Consider the following 14,127-nt stretch of genomic DNA (forward strand, 5'->3'; position numbering starts at 1 on the left):
CAGGTTGAAAATGTCAGTGAAGACACTTGCCAGTTGGTCAGCTCATGCTCGGAGTACACGTGCTCGTAATCCATCTGGCCTTGTGAATGTTGACCTGTTAAAGGTCTTACTCACATCAGCTGTGGAGAGCATGATCACACAGTCCTCAGGAACAGCTGATGCTCTCATGCATGTTTCAGTGTTACTTGCCTGGAAGCAAGCATAGAAGTTATTTAGCTTGTCTGGTAGGCTCTGTCACTGGGCAGCTCTTGGCTGTGCTTCCCTTTGTCTTCTGTAATAGTTTGCAGGCCCTGCCACATCGGCCGGTCGTCCATTAAACCCAGTGAAGCAGTGAGAATATGTGTCTTGCATGATCTGCTATTTGTGACATGTGACAGATGTGTCACATGTCACACCTTCACACACCTGCACCATAAAGCTTGGATAATATGGCCACCTTTTCAAATACTCAATTTGTTGCGTCTTGGAGGGTGTGACTTTCATTTGCGCAAAAACTTTGAGATTCATTTAATTATATTGATTGATATTGTTTCCCCATCTTTGAGAAAGTAAACTATTCAGTACAATAACAACACGTGTTTAGGACGCTGCGGGTGTATGAATCTATATAGCAATAGTCATTGCGTCCTGTTACATCGCAATGAGAGGAGTGTGATGTGCACCACCAAAGCACAATAGTAAACACCTATGCGTCGGATACAGGGAATGTCAAGGTGCATCTACACAAGAGAGGTGCAGTACTTAATTGTATAACATAATAAGAAAGACTAGCCTACATATTGAATACAGTTATGTAAGTTATTAATCGTCCTGCCTGTCCTGCCTCTGAGACAAGGGGAAAGAATCCTATTCAACCAGACTGGTCTCAATTAATGGGAGAAGGTGCATTTTTTGTAGTCGTTTGTTGTAAATTCTCATCCCTTCCAGCCGTGCGCGCGTGTTTATTAGTGGCCTACGCATGCCTGGAGAAACGGACATGTTTCTATTAGATGTCTATATTTATCCTCAACGATTCGTATTTACACGAAATAGTTTACTAGGCCTATGTTTCGTCATGATTTTTCCATCACCCACTTTCGGTGGTTGTATTTTTCCATCTGACCATGTAAGATGAACGGGCTCTGCTTTCTTAGGTCGGGAAAACACGGCACTGTGGTACAAGCGTCGAAAAAGGGTGAATCAATTTGAGAGAGAGAGAGAGAGAGAGAGAGAGAGAGAGAGAGAGAGGGCGGGTTGGAGAGAGAGAGAAAGGACGAGAGTGAGAGAGGGAGAGGGGAGAGAAGACGCTGACTATAGGCTACGCCTCTGCAGTTTAAGGAATATATTAAAAGGAAAGGTAAGATTCATTAAATGGTATCAGAGTATAAGGGACGTTATTCGTGTGTTGCATGTTAAACAAATCCCGTTGTTTGACTTTGGATTCTCAGCTTTCATAAAGCAGCGTTGGTGTATGACCAGCCTATTCTTTATCTGCTGAATAGTTTTCGCTGTTCCAATATATTTCATTTGCGGTTGTCGTTAACGAATTAATGCGGCGGTGTCTGTATGTGTGGATTTGCGTGCGTTTGTGCGCGCGTTCGTCTGTGCGTGCACGCAGCGACGCGCATCAATGTAAAGTGATAAATGTTAAGGCTATTGCTTTAATAAGGACAGCGTTTCAGAATTGATAGGACGGAATATCAACCATGTTTCTGGAAAGAAACAAGCGGATAGCCTACATTATCGTCCTGAAATGTGAGGGGTTTCGGCGCCTTTAACCATGAATTGTGGCGAGACGATACATTTAATTCGGTGAGAGTGCGTACGAATGAAACAGGAAAGTCAAGTGATTCGTGTACTTCATACTTAATTCATAAAACATACGTCTCGTTAAATTGCCTGTTTCTGACATTGGTGTCGTGTCTTTGGCAAATGGCATTGATAACAATTGATAAATGCACAGGGCAGTAGCCTAATTTGTAAACATAATTATTGCCTATAATTAAAATAATTGTATTGTTATGGCTCGTATTTCACAGTTCTGCTGAGTAGCCTAATGCGTGGCTTATTAAATATTTCCTATTCAATAGGCCAATAGTTCTGATAAAAAGTTATTAGGCTGTACCCACTGGGTATAGACGTCAAATCAACGTCTATTCCACGTTGGTTCCACGTAAACAACGTTGAGTCAACCAGTGGGTACTATTAAGCCACGTTATTTGCGGTCATCTGTTTCGTTTGGTTATTCTCTCTTGACAATGATTAGTGTCCCCAAATAGCGTGAATAAGCGGAGGCACCGTGCACGGCACATGACTGAGGCATGCAGGTTAAGCCACTATAACTGTGGCCCACAGAGGAGCCCCTCTGATTGAGAACAAGGAGCAGATAGATTAGGCCTGATGAATGAAGATCTACCGCCTCTATCTGCAACACAACGATACGGGTACGAGCGGATTGAAATGCTAATGTTCAGCAGTGTGTTTTGGGTGGGCAGTCTGGCAGAATGAGATTGCTGCCTGGCACAGCAGTCAGTGGGCACAGTTTGATTTCGTGAGTTTATGATAGGGGCTAAGTTATTAATGGGGCGTTAGGGGGCAAAGTGGAGCACTGGGCAGGATTAGATTGTGGGTGAAGTGTGTTGTGCGATGGGTGGTTAGGCTAGAATGGGGGAGAGGAGAGTGCTTTAAAAGAGGCCCTTCAAGCACTGGTTCTGGGCCAGTTCTGCCTCTCAGCTGGTGGTGGATGGCTGAAGTTGGATTTCAGCTCCAAGCTAATTTTGAAGCAGTGCTCAGAGGCATTTCTGTTTGAGATATGACTGGGGAAAAGCTACCATTCTGAGAATGAAAAGTTATTTAATTGTGAATTGTGGAGTTGGACTTAAGGGTTAAATATATGAAATAGAGAGCAATGGACAGAAAAAGTTAATAAACCAATAAATACACAACTTTAGAGAGAATATTTTCCCCAAGAAACGAAGTAGTGAGCAAGATTACACTTTTCTTTCTTTTTTCTACATGTGTCTGACTTTACACTCATCTCTGGTCCACTCAATCGTCCAAACCTCATCCACTGCTGGTCTTGAACATAGACCCAGTCCCATAAACCAGTCTCACTGCTGTTACATCTGTGGAGATGGTGGAAATTGTTTTCATTAAACATTGGCACCATGTCAGATTTGATGCTTGTTAGTACCTAGTGTATCACTGCTTCACTCTTAATTGCTCAGTGAACGACTGTGATGTATGCCATTATAACGACAAGCCCCTGTGCTTATTCTTAACCATTTTGCTTGTAACTACAGATGTAAAAATTTAAGATGACGTTAAGTTTTTAATGTTTCTCTTATAGCAGATGTTTAAAGTGTTCAGATCAAACAGGGCCTGTTAGTACATGTGAGGTGGAGCTGTGCGGGTAATCAAAGTGCACATCCCTCTCCTCTCCACTCATAGGACCAGTACAAGTCACAGAGTGGCCCTGGGAGGAGGAGAAGAATGTCACTTTAAATATCACATTAGAGACAAGGCCTTTTAGCCAAGGGCAGGGTTTTAAAAAGATCAAGACATCTCGTAGCTGTAAAACGAGGATAAATCTAGCTCTTGAAACACACACAAGTGGTTCTTCCCCTTCCTTCATTCATTCCTTCCCTCCCATCCCACCACCAAAGATATTCCCTAAAAATGTCCTTGAGATGAATTGAAATGGATTAAAACCAGACTGGGTCAAAAGATGACCAATAGCAAGTGGTGGACAGTCAGAGGAAAACAAGAACATTATTTATGAAGCATTGTCCTCTATGGATTGAAGGGTTTAGACATAATTTCCCCGGGCTTCACACTCCAAGCAAATCCAGAAACCTGCTACACTGAATTAGTAAAGTCCTTGGAACTGTTAGGGATCTGTCATGTAGCTGTGGCCCAGGCTGCCCCAGAATCCTTTTCAGCCTTGACAGTGCACAGCCATTGGCACCTCTTTACCTAATATGCGTGTTATTAAAATTAAACAGTGTCATGATTCACAAGGAAAGGTTAACTCAGATTACTTAATAGCGTGCAAGTGGAATATTTTATTCAAGACATAGTTGACCTGCTGTAGGACATCCCATGAATTTGAACTCTTACCCCATTCACCCAAACTGAGTTGTTGTTGTTAAGGAGGACTGCTCAGAATTGACATAATTTTGCTTGTCCCAGTCAGCTAGCTTTTAATATAGATCTCACTATATTTTAATATAGATCTCACTAGATATTTATATAGAGCTCACTAGATTTTAATATAGATCTCACTAGATTTTAATATAGAGCTCCCTAGATTTTAATATAGAGCTCACAAGATTTTAATATAGATCTCACAAAATTTTAATATAGAGCTCACTAGATTTTAATATAGAGCTCACTAGAATTTAATATAGAGCTCACTAGAATTTAATATAGAGCTCACTAGAATTTAATATAGAGCTCACTAGAATTTAATATAGAGCTCGCTAGGATTTAATATAGAGCTCGCTAGATTTGAATTTAGAGCTCGCTAGATTTTAATATAGAGCTCGCTAGATTTTAATTTGGAGCTCGCGAGATTTTAATATGGAGCTCGCTAGATTTTAATATAGAGCTCGCTGGATTTTTAATATAGAGCTCGCTAGATTTGAATGTAGAGCTCGCTAGATTTGAATATAGAGCTCACTAGATTTGAATATAGAGCTCGCTAGATTTTAATATAGAGCTTGCTAGATTTTAATATACAGATTGCTAGATTTTAATATGGCACTCATCTAGATTTTAATATAGATTTGAATATAGAGCTTGCTAGATTTTAATACAGAGTTCACAATATTTTATTATAGAGCTCACTAGGTTCTAATATAGAGCTCAATAGATTTTAATATAGAACTCACTAGACTTTAATATAGAGCTTGCTAGATTTTGATATAGAGCTCACTAGATTTTAATATAGAGCTCACAAGATTTTAATATAGAGCTCACTAGAATTTAATATAGAGCTCACAAGATTTTAATATAGATCTCACAAGCTTTTAATATAGAGCTCGCTAGATTTTAATATAGAGCTCGCTAGATTTTAATTTGGAGCTTGCAAGATTTTAATTTGGAGCTTGCAAGATTTTAATATAGAGCTCGCTAGATTTTAATATAGAGCTCGCTAGATTTTAATATAGAGCTCGCTAGATTTTAATATAGAGCTCGCTAGATTTTAATATAGAGCTCGCTAGATTTTAATATAGAGCTTGCTAGATTTTAATATGTCACTCATCTAGATTTGAATATAGATTTGAATATAGAGCTTGCTAGATTTTAATACAGAGTTCACAATATTTTATTATAGAGCTCACTAAATTCTAATATAGAGCTCAATAGATTTTAATATAGAACTCACTAGACTTTAATATAGAGCTTGCTAGATTTTGATATAGAGCTCACTAGATTTTAACCTTTCACGAGCCTCTACCCCGGGTCCGGGATCACCCCCCACCCCCCCCACACACTGATTAGCATAGCTAGCATAGCTTCACAAGTAGATAGTAGCATCTAAATATCATTAAATCACAAGTCCAAGACACCAGATGAAAGATACAGATCTTGTGAATAAAGCCACCATTTCAGATTTTTAAAATGTTTTACAGGGAAGACAAAATATGTAAATCTATTAGCTAAACACGTTAGCAAAATACACCACTATTCTAACTCCATCAGTTTCTTACTCCTTCAGGTGCTATCACCAATTCGGCTCAACTAAGATATTGATAGCCAATAACCTATAAAAAAACCCATCAGATGACAGTCTGATAACATATTCATGGTATAGGATAGTTTTTGTTAGAAAAAAGTGCATATTTCAGGTAGAAATCACAGTTTACAATTGCACCGACCATCACAAATCGACTAGAATTACTAGATAGAGCAACGTGTATGACCAATTTACTCATCATAAAACATTTCATAAAAATAGACAAAGCATAGCAATGGAAAGACCCAGTTCTTGTGATTTCAGACCATATTTCAGATTTTCTAAGCGTTTTTCAGCGAAAACACAATAAATCGATAAGTTAGCATACCACATGTGCAAACGTTACCAGAGCATCGATTCCAGCCAAAGAGCGCTATAACGTAATCACCGCCAAAATATATTAATTTTTTCACTAACCTTCTCAGAATTCTTCCGATGACACTCCTGTAACATCATTTTACAACATACATATACAGTTTGTTCGAAAAGGTGCATATTTAGCCATACAAAACCGTGGTTATACAATGGAAATAGTCACAACTCAAGCCTCAAAATGAGGAACGTCAGCTTTCAGAGTGATCTAGTTTAATCGAAAGCTAATCATATACTTGACTAAAAAATACAGGGTTGACAGGAATCGAAAGACAAATTAGTTCTTAATGCAACCGCTGATTTACATTTTTAAAATTATCCTTACTTTTCAATACAGGGTTCGCCAAGTGAAGCTATACCAAACAAAATGGCGAAATATGCGTTTAAAATATTTCGACAGAACAACGATTTATCATATTAAATATTGCTTACTTTGAGCTGTTCTTCCATCATATTCTTGGGCAATGTATCCTTTCTATGTTATAAACGTCTTTTGGTCGATAGATGTCCTCTGTCCTTCGAAATATCCACTAACGATCGAACGGGACCCCAAAACGTGTCCAAAGTTTCAGAGTGCACAACAAAGAAATTCCTCAAAATCGCACTAAACGGATATAAATTGCTATAAAACGGTTCAAATTAACTACATTATGATGTTTTTAACAACTATAACGACTGAAAACATGACCGGAGAAATATTGCTGGTTAGACAAGGATTTGGAATGAGGCAAGTCCGATGTCCTTCACGCTTCAGGCGCGCGACGAGAAAGGGCGGTCCCTATACATTTTGTGGTTTTATAATGGCTGGGATTGTGCAATAGACTCCATTCAAAACGTGATGACGTACAGACACCCAGAGGAAGACGTAGGCAGTGTCGGTTTCTTCATAGCATTCACTGTCGCCTTAAAAACAGACTCCAGATCAGGGGTAAAAATTTCTGAAATCTGACCCCTGTCATGAAAAGTGCTGTAGATATTGTTCTGTACCACTCAGAGACAAAATTCCAACTTCTATAGAAACTAGAAGGTGTTTTCTATCCAATAATAACAATAATATGCATATTGTACGATCAAGAATTTAGCACGAGGCAGTTTAATTTGGAGACCCAAATATGCTAATGCGGAACAGCACCCCCTATAGTTGCAAGAAGTTAATATAGAGCTCACAAGCTTTTAATATAGAGCTCATTAGATTTTAATGTAGAGCTCGCTAGATTTTAATATAGAGCTTGCTAGATTTTAATATGGAGCTCGCTAGATTTTAATATAGAGCTCACTGGAATTTAATATAGATCTCACTAGCTTTTAATATAAATCTCAATAGATTTTAATGTAGAGCACTAGATTTTAATATAGAGCTTGCTAGATTTTAATATAGAGCTTGCTAGATTTTAATATAGAGCTTGCTAGATTTTAATATAGAGCTTGCTAGATTTTAACATAGAGCTCACTAGATTTAATATAGAGCTCCATATCTTTTAATATAAATCTCACTAGATTTTAATATAGAGCTCGCTAGATTTTAATATAGAGCTCGCTAGATTTTAATATAGGGCTCGCTTGATTTTAATATGGAGCTCGCTAGATTTTAATATAAATCTCACTAGATTTTAATGTAGAGCTCACTAGATTTTAATGTAGAGCTCACTAGATTTTAATATAGAGCTTGCTAGATTTTAATATAGAGCTTGCTAGATGTTAATATAGGGCTTGCTAGATTTTAAAATGGAGCTTGCTAGATTTTAAAATAGAGCTTGCTAGATTTTAATATAGAGCTTGCTAGATTTTAAAATAGAGCTCGCTAGATTTTAATATAGAGCTCGCTAGATTTTAATATAGAGCTCGCTAGATTTTAATATAGAGCTCGCTAGATTTTAATATAGAGCTCGCTAGATTTTAATATAGAGCTTGCTAGATTTTAATATAGAGCTCACTAGATTTTGATATAGGGCTCAGCTAGTGTGGGATGGGTGATCTCAGTCATTTGAGAAATCAGGCCAGCCTGCACTTTCATTTCAGAGTCACATCACTGCATAACTGATGAGGCAGATGAAAACAAGCAAACAGGAACAGGAGAGATTACACCTGCACACCTAGCCAAGAGCAAAGCTGTCTGGGACTGGGAGATAATGCCTTACCCTCTCAGGGCTCTTGTCACCTGAATCAAGTGCTTTCAGACTTGAGCATTGTCAATCTGCACAGCTCTGTTCACCATTTTGGAGTGTTACGTTAGAGAGAAAATACCACAGTAAGACGTGAGTCTTTAACTGTATAAATGTGGTTGTGTGTATGTATGTGTGTGTGTGTGTGGGTGGGTGGGTGTGGTTGTGTGTGTGAGAGAGAGAAACTTGACTTTTTAAAAGAAAGCAAGAGGGGGATATAGATGAGACTGGCACAATTCTCAATAGGGCAAGAAGTTGGCTGATCTCTATATAGGCTGGGATTGTCATTGATTGATAGCAGCCCAACTTGCTGGTGTCGACAGGATGGAGGTTGAAGTTGACTGCTAGCATGCTGGAGAGACTTGCTGATCAGCTATGATAGGCTGAATTTGTGGGAACAACCTAGGGCTGTCCATGAATAATGCAGTGTGATGAACCGCATGGCATTACAGCCTCTGTTATCATGTCACACATATCAGCGTTTGTCCCCACATGTGCCTATACATTGTCCCCTCATGTGCCTATACATTGTCCACTCATGTGCCTATACATTGTACTAACCACAGGAGGGAAGGACAAAGATCTAGGTTTCCTTTTGCATGATCTGGCATCACTTCAATCTTAATAACCAGAGTCTGGATATTGCATGAGCACTGACTGACCCATTCTCAGCAGAGCTGCTAAGCCACCTGCCACTGATGACAGAGCAGATATAATTAGCTGTGATTGGTTTGATTGAGTGTCCAGCCTAGGCCTGGGTGTCGGCCCTTCTGGGGCCATGATGACTGGCATTAATAATTGAATAATAGTTGGGGAGAATGACAGTGGTTAATGATATCAAATGAATACCATAATCCATTGAGTTGACATCATTAGAAATAGTGGAATTTCCCCTGGGGGGGATGTGCTCATGTCTATGTCCCTTACAGCAGGGGAGTCTGGGTAGGGACTGGGAGCCATAGATGGGTTACCTTGTGTTAATGAAAGGTACTGTGGGAGTGACAGTGGTCGGCTCTACTAGACCGCTGGGTAGGGAACACTGGGTAAGGACCACCCAGGGACCGCTGGGTAGGGACTGCTGGGTAGGGACCGCTGGGTAGGGACCGCTGGGTAGGGACCGCTGGGTAGGGACCGCTGGGTAGGGAGCGCTGGGTAGGGAGCGCTGGGTAGCGACCGCTGGGTAGGGACCGCTGGGTAGGGACCGCTGGGTAGGGACCGCTGGGTAGGGACCGCTGGGTAGGGACCGCTGGGTAGGGACCGCTGGGTAGGGACCGCTGGGTAGGGACTGGGGGCCATAGATGGTTTTCCTTCATGTGCTCCATGGGAGTGAGAGTGGTCGGCTATACTATAAGGTTCGACCATGTGTTAAAGCCGGTCGCATAATGGAACGCGGTCATGCTGCTGCTCACTCATGTGTCACATGGGTGACTGGAAGCAGGAGGGTTATGGTTGGATCGTGTTATTAAAAATTGGTTGGGTAATGAAAGCGGTCAGTTTTACATGGTTTGGTCGTATATTGGCTAAGCCGGTTGGGTGATGGTAGTGGGGTGGGGGACTTTGGTTAGATCACGTGTTAGTAAATGTGGTGGGTCAAGCTTTCAGTGACCTCTCTTCTTTGGAGCCATGGCAGCTTGGCTGCATCAAGGCACAATATCTTGAGGGAGTTTGTTTCGGGTCAGTGGCAACATAAGAGCTCAATACAGCCATGCAAAGTCAGACAAACTGAGGCTAGGGGCTTTTCCTCTGTCTGCTTGACTGGCTGTGTGTGATCAGAGAGCACTACAGTTAGCGCCTGCATGCCTACGAGGATGTTGATGATGATGTTTATTACAGTGTAATGGTGATGATGATAATGTTAGTAATGCAGCAACTAGACATTGCAATGATCTTGCCATGATTATGATGACCACAAAGCATCATGGGGTGGCAGGTAGCCTAACGGTTAAGAGCATTGGGCCAGTAACCGAAAGGTCGCTGGTTTGAATCCCTGAGCCAACTAGTTGAAAAATCTGTTGATGTGCTCTTGAACAAGGCACTTAACCCTAATTGCTCTGGATAAGAGCATCTGCTAAATAACTAAAATGTGTGGTATTTTACCAAGTGGTATTTTTGGTTGACTGTTTGGTGAGATCACTGTTTGGTGAGGTCACTGTTTGGGGAGGTCACTGTTTGGTGAGGTCACTGTTTGGTGAGGTCACAATGCTCAACAATCTGAGTGGGAACATGACTGAGGAGGACACATAGGCAGAGGGCTACACATCCAGGTGATGTCACAGGGAGAATGTGACAGTGGGGGAGAGCAGCCCCCAGTGTCTCCTAGTAGAGTTCTCTGAAGGCCAGAGAGGAGCAGGCATGCTGCAGTTAGTGACATCATACATGATTACTGCGATAAATCACGGATTCTGCCCTATGGTTAGGAAGGATGATTATTCTGCCCTATGGTTAGGAAGGATGATTATTCTGCCCTATGGTTAGGAAGGATGATTATTCTGCCCTATGGTTAGGAAGGATGATTATTCTGAGTGCCATGGTGAACAATACGCATGCCTTTATTATTTTGTTTTTCCTCTTCTCAGGGGTCTGCTGGATGGGGTTATACGAGACTGTTGACTCAGTTGTACTCATTTATTTATATATTTTGCTACTCTTGCATTTTTTTCTCTCCTAGTTTTTTACTGGGTGCAGCAGCACCAGTGAGTGAGAGCCCCAGCCCCCAGGCCAGGCCCCAGTCCTCAGTGTGGAGTGATGGAGCTGCCCCGTGTTGGGAACTGCAGAGCCAGGCGACGGACACCCCTACTGCTGATGTGACGGAGACACGCAAGATGGTGAGTGAGCAGGTTACTATGGCAACCCGAGTCTGCGCGAGCACTTCTATTTCGCACAGCGTGGGAGAGAGGGGTGGAGAGAGATCGTGGAGAGGGGAATGGTGTAGAAACCAGCAGAGGAGAGAGGAGAGGTGTGGAAAGAGCAGTCGGACTGAAAGGGGTGAGGAGAGAGACACACAAGCATTATATGAAGAGGTGATTGAAAGATCACAGAGGAAAAGAAGAGGGATGATAGGGGGAGTGGATGGAGTAAAACGAAGTGAGATGTGAATGATGGGGTGAGACCAAGAAGGCATGATAGAACAGTAAAGCAGAAGGGAGGGATGACAGGGACGTGTCCTGTGATAAAGAGGTGCCCTGCTGTCAGGTATACAAGCTTGTTTTTTTCCTGTTTACTCCTCCATATTCTCAGCCAATACCCTTTTCCCTCCATATACAGTACGTTTTCCATGTTTCTCTCTCTCTCTCTCTCTCTCTCTCTCTCTCTCTCTCTCTGTGTGTATCTGTCTCTAACTCTCGTAATGATTTGGTTGGCACGGCACTCTGCTGTGATAAAGACTGACATGGTGTCAGTCTTGGTGACTGGTCTCCATGGAGACGTCCATCAGTCAGTCTGTGTCAGTGTTTCCTAGGCGAATCCTTATCGTGTTTGTCAGTGAGGGTGTTTATCTGTCTGTGTATTAGTCAGTGTGTCAGTCATAGAGCATGCTGGGGCAAGGCCTGGATGGATGGGGGAGTGTTACTTATCACACAAAACATACACACAAATACACACACACACAAATACACACACACTATGCTTATTCGCCAAAAATGCACACAATCTCACACAGCACTGTAGGATCTTAACGCACACACATATGAAATGTGTTATGACACATACACAAACATTCACATGCCACACACTCCCAAACACACACAGTATGCCATCACACATGAGGACATACATTTAAAAATGCACATATAGCACTGTAGACACACATAGAATATTACACACATAGAATGTAGACATAGAATGTTACACACATAGAATGTTACACACATAGAATGTTACACACATAGAATGTTACACACATAGAATGTAGACACACATAGAATGTTACACACATAGAATGTTACACACATAGAATGTTACACACATAGAATGTAGACACACATAGAATGTAGACACACAGAATGTAGACACACATAGAATGTGACACACATAGAACAAGTGAGGATAAATGCACAAACACTCACACAAACACATTCTATGCATTCTGTAAAACACATCATATTTTGACCCCACAAAAACAATCCTACACGCATGCTTGCGTGTCTTTCCCCTGCAGTGGAAAAGGCAACTTGAAAAACAAGGTTTGATGGAAAAAATGCTGAAGCAAGTTCTCACAAAAATAGCTTGGAGCAACAAGTAGTGCTGAGCTATGCTGTGTGTGGAGGGGGCTTTGAATGGAGCCTGTGAAAGGGTGCCGTTTACATGGCTCTGGAAATGGCTGAGAGACATTTTGATTAACGGCTGACTCCGGCTTCCCCCTCAGTGCACAGGAATTGAGTGTATCAACATGCTTAACACCCTTAAATACAGATTAATTGTTCACAAAATCGGCATCTCGCAACTAAGGCTCCGGAACAGAACGGGCAGTAATAATTTGAAGAGGAACGTTGGTTCACCTACAGAGCCTTCAGAAAGTATTCATACCTCTTGATTTATTCCACATTGTGTTGTGTTACAGCCTGATTTCAAAATGGATTCAATAGATTTTTTTCTCATCCATCTACACACAATACCCCATAATGACAAAGTGAAAACATGTTTTTAGAAATGTAAGCACATTTATTGAAAATGAAATACAGAAATACAGTGGGGCAAAAAAGTATTTAGTCAGCCACCAATTGTGCAAGTTCTCCCACTTAAAAAGATGAGAGAGGCCTGTAATTTTCATCATAGGTACACTTCAACTATGACAGACAAAATGAGAAAAAGAAAATCCAGAAAATCACATTGTAGGATTTTTAATGAATTTATTTGCAAATTATGGTGGAAAATAAGTATTTGGTCACCTACAAACAAGCAAGATTTCTGGCTCTCACAGACCTGTAACTTCTTCTTTAAGAGGCTCCTCTGTCCTCCACTCGTTACCTGTATTAATGGCACCTGTTTGAACTTGTTATCAGTATAAAAGACACCTGTCCACAACCTCAAACAGTCACACTCCAAACTCCACTATGGCCAAGACCAAAGAGCTGCCAAAGGACACCAGAAACAAAATTGTAGACCTGCACCAGGCTGGGAAGACTGAATCTGCAATAGGTAAGCAGCTTGGTTTGAAGAAATCAACTGTGGGAGCAATTATTAGGAAATGGAAGACATACAAGACCACTGATAATCTCCCTCGAGCTGGGGCTCCACGCAAGATCTCACCCCGTGGGGTCAAAATGATCACAAGAACGGTGAGCAAAAATCCCAGAACCACACGGGGGGACCTAGTGAATGACCTGCGGAGAGCTGGGACCAAAGTAACAAAGCCTACCATCAGTAACACACTACGCCGCCAGGGACTCAAATCCTGCAGTGCCAGACGTGTCCCCCTGCTTAAGCCAGTACATGTCCAGGCCCGTCTGAAGTTTGCTAGAGAGCATTTGGATGATCCAGAAGAAGATTGGGAGAATGTCATATGGTCAGATGAAACCAAAATATAACTTTTTGGTAAAAACTCAACTCGTCGTGTTTGGAGGACAAAGAATGCTGAGTTGCATCCAAAGAACACCATACCTACTGTGAAGCATGGGGGTGGAAACATCATGCTTTGGGGCTGTTTTTCTGCAAAGGGACCAGGACGACTGATCCGTGTAAAGGAAAGAATGAATGGGGCCATGTATTGTGAGATTTTGAGTGAAAACCTCCTTCCATCAGCAAGGGCATTGAAGATGAAACGTGGCTGGGTCTTCCAGCATGACAATGACCCGAAACACACAGCCAGGGCAACCAAGGAGTGGCTCCGTAAGAAGCATCTCAAGGTCCTGGAGTTGCCTAGCCAGTCTCCAGACC

General features: G+C 41.5%; 1 protein-coding gene across 3 annotated transcripts in view; it reads left to right on the forward strand.

The window, feature by feature from the left end:
* Nucleotides 1–1,014: 1,014 nt before the first annotated feature.
* LOC139574991 (leucine-rich repeat-containing protein 4B-like) overlaps nucleotides 1,015–14,127 on the forward strand; it is a 35,685-nt gene continuing 22,572 nt past the window's right edge. Inside the window, exons 1-2 of one of the 3 annotated variants that reach the window (XM_071399867.1) lie at nucleotides 1,015–1,336; nucleotides 10,922–11,078. The gene's annotated coding sequence lies outside the window, so the exon portion shown is untranslated. Of the gene's footprint in view, nucleotides 1,337–2,134; nucleotides 2,424–10,921; nucleotides 11,079–11,211; nucleotides 11,446–14,127 lie in introns of those variants that run through there. The other 2 variants (XM_071399876.1, XM_071399885.1) reach the window with 2 other exon arrangements.

The sequence above is a fragment of the Salvelinus alpinus genome, chromosome 1 (assembly GCF_045679555.1).
Source record: "Salvelinus alpinus chromosome 1, SLU_Salpinus.1, whole genome shotgun sequence".
Classification (NCBI taxonomy): Eukaryota; Metazoa; Chordata; class Actinopteri; order Salmoniformes; family Salmonidae; genus Salvelinus; species Salvelinus alpinus.